The sequence below is a fragment of the Ixodes scapularis genome, unplaced genomic scaffold (genome assembly GCF_016920785.2).
Source record: "Ixodes scapularis isolate PalLabHiFi unplaced genomic scaffold, ASM1692078v2 PGA_scaffold0__279_contigs__length_252992795, whole genome shotgun sequence".
NCBI lineage: Eukaryota > Metazoa > Arthropoda > Arachnida > Ixodida > Ixodidae > Ixodes > Ixodes scapularis.
The window spans coordinates 162,908,378-162,916,742 of NW_024609835.1; the positions used below are offsets into that span (position 1 = coordinate 162,908,378).

General features: G+C 47.7%; 1 pseudogene; it reads left to right on the plus strand.

Annotated features, from left to right (window-relative positions):
• Positions 1-8,111, plus strand: LOC121047113 (annotated as a pseudogene).
• The last annotated feature ends 254 nt before the right edge of the window (positions 8,112-8,365 follow it).

An 8,365-nucleotide genomic window follows, 5' to 3' on the forward strand; every position in this document is an offset into this window, starting at 1 on the left:
ATGCCGCTATCCACGGAGCCACAAGGCACCAACCAAGGCGGGTCAACCATCCCACCGATCCGCCGGGTAAGCTCCTTTCAAGGCATGGAAGCAGTTGTAGTAGAAGGAGTATATATTACACCAGAACAAGTAACTAATGAAGCGGGATGGCTGGCCAGCTACCACAACAGGAATCGTAGAGCCCTCGCGGAGTTGTGCCTAACAGCAGAAAAAGCGAGCAAAACAGCTGGCGACAGTGCAGCGCGTGCCAGATATTCAGCCAAGAAACCGCAGCTGCCACGACAGCTGCAACTGCCAAGGGAAGATATAAAGATCGTCGTACTGCCTACCCCGCGACTGGCTTAATATGTCAAAAAACTAAGCGACGCGCAAATTCGAGACGGAGTACTACGCGCCGCAACCGTAACAATCGCCAAGGCGGAAGACGACATATATCGCTCCTGTGTGGTAAGAAATTATTATAGTAATCAGCATTCCAAGTACGGCAACCGCTGAGAAATACATTCGAATCAGGGAACTACAAATTCGAGACACGCACCACGAAGCCACAGCCTACGCAACCCCACCAGCAGACACCTCCAAAGGCGTTATCCACAATATACCGTATTATGACAGTGCAGAGGGCGCCCAGGCAGCACAAAACGTCGTAGAAACGTCGAGAAAAAGTCCCGGACGTCCGTGAAGTCCCGCATGACTTCGATGACGTTTTTTCGATGTTGAGGTGACGTCCTTATACAACGTTCCATTACACTCTAAGAAAAAAAGGAGGAGAAAGGTAGCAACAGCGACTGTTCCTCCTTGATGCGGACGAGTTGCCCAGAGAAGGGAGGAACGGCAGTTTAGATGAAAGGAGGAGGGCGAGCTCCTCCTTGTTGAGTTGGCGCAGGGGTAGAACATCGCGCTACTGACCAAGTGGTCAAAAGTTGGATCCCCAAAGGGGCGTTTTTTTGTTTTTTGTTTTTGTAAAGATTTTATTTTTTACTTTTATTTACCAAAAGACACATCAACAAACCCAGAATGGCGAAAGGAAAATTAAAGTCCATATTATTCACCGAGACGTTTTCCTCCTTCTCCAGGCAGACCGGAGAAAGCTTTCGCCCTCCCGACGATCTTCTTTCGGTTTCGTTTTTCGAGCAGGTCGCGCACGTTGTTTAATAAATTAATGTTGAGTTGATTGAGCTTCAGCGGCAGCGAAGGCCGCCTGTAATTTCGTCTTCTAGTCCAAATTTCGCCATAATTTCGTGTTACCGTGCTTAGGTAAGCCAAGAGGCTGCTTCGGATTTGCTTTTTTTTTTTTTTTGAGAGCGACTTTTGGTTTTGAGGGCGAATGATTTTCACTCCTCCATGATGTGCGGTTGACGCAACGGTTGACGAAGGAATTGTGGCTCGAGGAATGGCAAAGGTAAGACATAAAGTGCGCGAACTGGGTGCCGGTTGTCTCCGTTGAACATCGCAGTGCTGACGATGAGAAGACTGAGTGACTGCATGCTTTCGAAACGTAAGTTTCTTTACCTGCAGGGGTAAAGAAACTTCGGAAATAAATACAGTTCGCGGAAAGCTCGTGTTACGTTTTTATTTGCTGCTCCTCTCGCTTCGTACAATAGATTTAGTGTCCTCGTTAAGCCTTATCGAGCTCGATTTGCTCGATTCGTGGCCGCCATAATGAGATGCAGTCGACGGAGGAACTTTTGCTCCCTGCTTAAGGGAGGAAAGTTTCTCCCTTTCTGAAGGAACATATGTGTCAAGAGCGTTCCTCCCTTTAGGGAGGACTATACTGACCCTTCTTTCTAAGAGTGTAGAGTCCAATCAGTGACGTTGTGACGACGTTGTATTTCAACTCAAACGTCGTCAACGTTCCCACGACATCGATGCACGACGTTTCTCACAACGTCCAACGCTCACGTTTCTTTGACGTTGAGCTGAGGTTCATAAATGACGTCCCATTATCGTCCTGTCCGTGACGTGCTGGCGACGTCACGTTTCAACTTTAACGTCGTCATCATCGCCACGACGTCAAGACAAGGCGTTTTAGCAACGTCGAACACTCACGTGTCTTCGAAGTTAAAATAAAGTCCAGGGTGACGTTAGATTATTGCCCAGTCAGTAACGTTTCAGCGACGTCGCGTTCACACCTAAATATCGTAAACGTCATACAAGACGTGCTGGCAACGTCGACCACTCACGTTTCGTTCGACGTTTTTAGATTTTCCAGCTCAATCTCCAGCCGCAGAATCACTGTGGTCAAGGTGACAGTGCTCAAGAGCCGCAAACAAAACTTAATTTTGAGAGGTTGAGAAGTTTACTTATTTATACATTAATTTGCGTATTTCAAAATGCTATTAATTGCACATCGATGACGCTAAAGAGGGCATTTACAAAACTCAATGTACACGGAAGAAAACAAATAATATGAAAGCATGTTGGGAATATCATTCCTTTTAGATGTGCTTGTTATAATTTTGGTCTTGTTTAGAATATTCTTACGGGTTTAATTTGCGAAGCCCATGGCTTCTAGAACGGATCGAATTGTTCCATTCTTGCATTTCGCACGCCCGTTGTTGTCTTCAATTGGTCCTGAGCCCCGGCACGCGCCTCAGGGGCGCCGCTACACTATCCCCTCTCCAGGTGATTTCAGGCCTGCATCCTTTCCTAGGAGCATTCATACTGCTCCGCGACCACCCGAGATTGTTTTAAGGTTCGTCAATTACTCTTCGTAGTTTGTAACCCATGCTCAGCTGTGCACAACCAAAAAATTTGCATCAACATCACAGCTCATCCATAACACCAGCTTCCAACGCCTTAGCGCTTTCGGTAGATCGGGGCGCAAAGTCTTGTCACGTGACTATCAGTACAGATCTGGCTTTCGTTGCCACTGGTGATGTACCCAAACGAAAATCGCATGCCAGCACACACTATATCAGAGCACAGCTTCACTGCACACTTGCGCAATTTGGGGGTTGACTCAAAAAAAAAAAGATACCCGGCAATGACAAAATCCGGTTGATACTGTCAACGGTTTGTGGAAATTAACATTCATGATGCCAACCCCTGAATGGCCCAGATGACGGTCCAAAAAGAGTTCAAGCCCAGTCCGCACTTACGTGCCGAAAAAAAAACACACACACACAAAAAAAAAACAGCCGGCACGGCGCGAGAGAGAGAGGGAAAGGTAGGCAGAGGAGATGCCAGTGGCATCTCCATAGAGCACCATGCGATGCGTCGGGAAACTTGGCAAGAAGAGGGTGAGAGTGAAAAGTGGAGGAAGATAGCGACGACGAACAATTGACAAGCCTAAGTTCCGGGTGCACATAGTTTCTCAGTCGTTCCCAAAATATTTCACTGAATGTTCTGTTCTTCGAATTGGCCCAGAGAGAACAGCTCTGGGACCCGGTCCAGCTTTTTCCGAAAGCCAGTCACTAGCGCCGGCCCTCGCGTCTACGGGTCTACGAGGCAGACTGCTATGTCGCCGTGATTTTTTTTTTTGTAAGTCTGCATATAGTATAAGTGCTGCGATTGGACGAGTCGTTCAAGTCGCCCCCATGAAGAAGTCGGTGATCGCCGAAAACGCCGTCGTATTCATTCCAGAGCTGGCAGTAATGTAATTACTGTAATGAAATTACAGTAATTTAATTACTTGTCCCAGTAATTAGTAATGGAATTCATTACTTTTTGTAGCAGGTAATTTAGTAATGTAATGAATTACTCCAGCGACGGTAATTGTAATTAAATTACTTAATTACTTTTTCGCACCAGGCACATTTTTTGTGTCCACAATACACAAGAGCGCTTTTCTTCTTATTTTAGTTTTTCTTTTTCCTCTACACCTTTCCAAAAAACGCTCTTTGGCCGCCGCTATGTTGCTGATGCTAATGCGGCTGGTGCGACTCTCGCGCCCGCTATCAGCTAGACATTTTCTGCCACTCTCTTGAACTGTAAAAACCCGCTCAGCGCGATCCTCTATCTATGTTTTGCTTCTTTGCATTTGACGTTTTCTGGCCCCTCTTAAAAGTGTCCGCTTACTTTTCCTGATGCATGCTGCGTACCCTCTCTGTGTTATCTTCCACTGTGAGAAATAGGGCTGGTAAGTTTCTGCCATTCGAGCTTTTCTGCTCGACATTCTCGGGAAACGAAGGAGGGGAAGTACGTCGAACTAAGGCCCCTGGTGGAACCGCCCTCGACGCGATTTTGCGAACAATGATAATAGTTCTCCTCCCTCCCAGAGATAATCCGCGTAGGGTCCTCAGTCATCTCCAAAAATAGTTGTCCGGGTTGGGGTGGGAAACGGATCAGTCGCGTGCGTTCCTCTGTCTATCGGTAAACATGGTATTTGTGAGTGTGAAAAATGCATGCCTTTCGGCTATCTTCTGTTGTTAATTAATTTCGACAGCTAAACGCTTTGTCGTTTGACACGCGGCTAATCGAACGGCGCCGTAAAAACCTGCCGTAGAAAACAAACAAAAAAAACAACAACTAACATTCCAGTCGCATTCGTTCTGTCACGCGCGTACCCAACAAAAATAGTTTACTGCTTTTTTTGTGTTTCAAATGTAGTACAATGCTTCCCAATGTCCTCGGGAAAATACATGCACCATGAAACACAAAATGCACTGAGAAAACACGAGAACTCAGCCGCCAGCAGTGTTTGAAACTGCGCCTACACAGGATGTGCCTGTGTAGGCGCAGCCTGTAAAAGTATACAAAAGTAATGCGAAAGTAATGTCATTACTTTTAAAAGTAATTTGTAATGGTAATTAATTACTTTCTGGCTGTGGTAATTTGTAATGTAATTTATTTACATTTCAGAAATGTTGAGCATAGTAATTAGTGATGTAATTTAATTAGAAAATATGAGTAATTTGGCCAGCTCTGATTCAGTCACGGCTCGAGGACCTTTTTCAAGGCCATAACGCTTCACACGTTGAATCGTACTACTGCTCAGACCAAGGTGCCTGTGAGGATATGAATGACGCCCCCAGAAAACAAATGGCAGTGCAAATAACGGCGCGTCAAGTCCAGTCTTCGATCAAGACACTTCAGACGCCTCCGACGATCCCAATCAAGAACGCCCAGCGGACGGGATCCCCCTTCTGAAACCGTTCCCGTGCAAGCAGCGAGAATACCAGCTACGCGCAATGGGACGGCTAAAGCACGCGCTTTAGTGCATTAATCAAAAGCAGAACGAGGTAAACCGTGGAGCATTCCGCGCCGGGTGTCATCGTCTCTTCATTTATTTACGTGAATTTGTTTGTTCTTTTATATCTTTGAGGCTGGCACATCCAGGGACGTCTTTTGGAGGCGCTCCGTATTGCATGTCGTGTCTGAACATGCTCAAATAAACAGTTTGTACCAAACCTGTGTTTTAGTTACTTCCTTCGTACTTGCATGATAGCAACTTGCCTTCGCAATAATACTAAAAAATTATTTATTATTTCTTTTTTTTTTTGGGGGGGGGGGGGCAACGTTTTCCCACGACGGCTAGGGAACGTAATTTGGAAAGGTTTCTCGACGTTCTGTGAAAGTCGTTGGTAGTCCGGATGTCGTAAATACGCGTATCATAAACATCGAGGGAGGACGCAACAGCCCACTGAGACGTGCATGTGACGTGCAACAAACGTCATTTGGAACGTCCCCTCGACCTTCTGTGCACCTTTTCTCGTGGACATTTAAGGGTTTCATCGACGTCGAAGGAAGGTAGCGTCCAGACCTTGGACGTTTTACAACGTCACGTTACAGACGTCTTCGACGTTCTTTCGTCGTTTTCTTCACGTTTATGTGCTGCTTGGGGCATCACCAAAAGCCTCAACTACAAGAAGAACCCCCCCCCTTCCTTTAAGTCCGTCATATGGGAAACACAAGCTCAGTCATCGTCATCCTTGAAGGCCCAAAGGTGCTCTCCTACCTCTACTACAGGGGCGCAGAAAACCGCTGCTACCTACACAAGAAAAAAGTCGAAGTGTGCGGCGTCTGTGGCAGTTTTGGTCGTCGCGCGGACGTATGCCCGACCCCTGACAAGGAACAGTGCATAGAATTTGGTGGCGAAAACCCCATGAACAATCCCAACTGCAACCCCAAGTGTGTGCTATGTTGCAGAGACAACCCCATGGGAGACAAGCGCTGCCGAAAACGCTTGCAGTCGCCTTTCCTCGTCAAACAGCGCCTGTGGCAAAAACAGCGACAACAACAACAAACATTATACAACCGGAGCGACGAAGAAAGAGACCCATTGCTAGCAAGTCGAGACGGCGAAAAGACAGCGGCGGCCCAACGCTCGTCCCGATCCAAATCGAGGAACACGTCCGACGGCCGCAAGGCATCCAAATCCAGATTCCTATTGCTACATAGACCATAAGCGAAACAAGGAAGCAAGACATCAAGCAACAACAAGATGAGCTGGGTAAGTGTAGTCTCCCAGTCTAACCCCGCTAAGAGAAATAACCCAACCATCCACTTATCTCACAACAGAGAGCTTACTAAAATCAAACAAATGCTCGAGATACGACTAGCAGAGAATAAGGCCTTTAAGGCCGACAGCGCTCTACTCAAGGCCACCCCGCCGAAAACGGCTGCACCCGCGGAACCAAAAGCTACCCCTATACACAAACTCATGTTTACAAACAAACCGGAGCGCCCGGAGCGCCCCTGGCGGACGCCACCGGCGCCGCGCATGCGCAATGGGGGTGTGGGCAAAAAGCTCGCCGTCGCCCATAAACAAACCATTGAAATGCGATGTTGTTGGCCTCGGTGTGAGTCCCCGCGCTCTTTTTCCCGTTGGAATTGTTGATTCTACGTCCTACTAACGATGTCTGACTACTTGAGCGGCGTCAGTGAAATTAACGAGGCTCGTTACACCGCAAAACTTCGCGTGAATAATGTGACATGTGGCGATTCATTCCGCGTGGACGCCGCAGTATGTACGCTAATGCGTGATTCACATGTTGAGATTTCGCTCGCAATTTTCAGTAGCGACGTCGCTCGGACTGCAAAAGCGTGAACCGTCGCTGAGATGGTCGACGTCGATACTGAAAATCGCAAGCAGAATCTAACCAAGTGAATCAGGCAGTCGGTGATGGATACTGGTAACAATGATCAACATCTCCTTGTATCTACTGTTTACGTCGAGCCTGCTTACCAACCTTCAAACTTAAATCTTTTGAGGCCTGCACTCACTTCTTATCGCAAGTGCCGGGCCCACATTTGGTCTGCGGGCCTCCTCTAGAAGAGCAGACGACAAGCGGAGACGTTTCAAAGAGCAGACGATAGTTCGAACGATCAGGCGACCGTTTGAACTTGAAGACGCACTGAACGTGGTCCGCAGGTGGTCCGTACAACTTGACGGTTTTCCGGCGTTCATTTTGGAACAAAACAAATAAATCTGATGGCCAGAAGTATCCGTGAATTCAACCCAAAATGCTTCCCGCCCAAGCTATCGTGGTCCGACGGCGTCTGGTTTTCCCTTTTCACGGCATTTATCCACGTTCTCGGACGAACCGAGCGCATGAAAACTGACCTTCAAACATTTCTCGACCCTTTTGGTACAGCCCCAGTCGCAGCATTTTGACAAGTAGGCAGGTTTTTGTCTGGTTCCTTTCAAAACAACGCAGGAATACACGTCTCAGATGGGCACTTCCGCCCACAGCCCCGGACCGGAAGTGCGTCCGACACGCCACCACCGCGCCGTGACGTAACAGAGATGAGTTCGTGTATAGAGATAGATACACCCCCGGCAGACCAGGGGTGCATCTCCACCGGTCTAATTCCACGTTTTGGACTACCGCCCAAAACGTGGAAACGTGGAATCAGATTTTGATATCGAACACCTACCTACTCACGAACCGCAGAGCGCTAGAAAAATCGCCTCCTTCCCAAGGGACAACCGCCCGCCCCGGCAATTCTAAGCGTAACATCAGGGAAGACATGATCACAAATAAAATCACCAGGGTCATTGATCTCAGATTCGAGGTAATACATAAAACCTTTCACATCATAATCACACTCTTTGCCTACAATTGTAATGCCAGAAATACGGCCCTCGAAAACGCCTAACAGCGGCCCACGTGCCCATTAAAGTAACCAAGTTTTACAGCCGCCCGACTAACGATGGCGAAGAGTAGTACTAAAAACACTCAGTAAGTCATATGGCAAAGAAACTGCCACGGATTCCGCCGCAGGAGGAAGAATCTCCGGGAGTTCCTACAAACTAAGGACTCCAAAGCGCCAGACATAATTGCCCTCCAAGAGACGGGGGTCAGGCCAAATCATCAGGCCATGCGTCCTTCTGTGCCGACGTATCAGACACAGGCAAGGCGACAATCACTACGTTATTCAAACAAAACATACCGGCGCTCCTACGCCAGACCGGCATTGC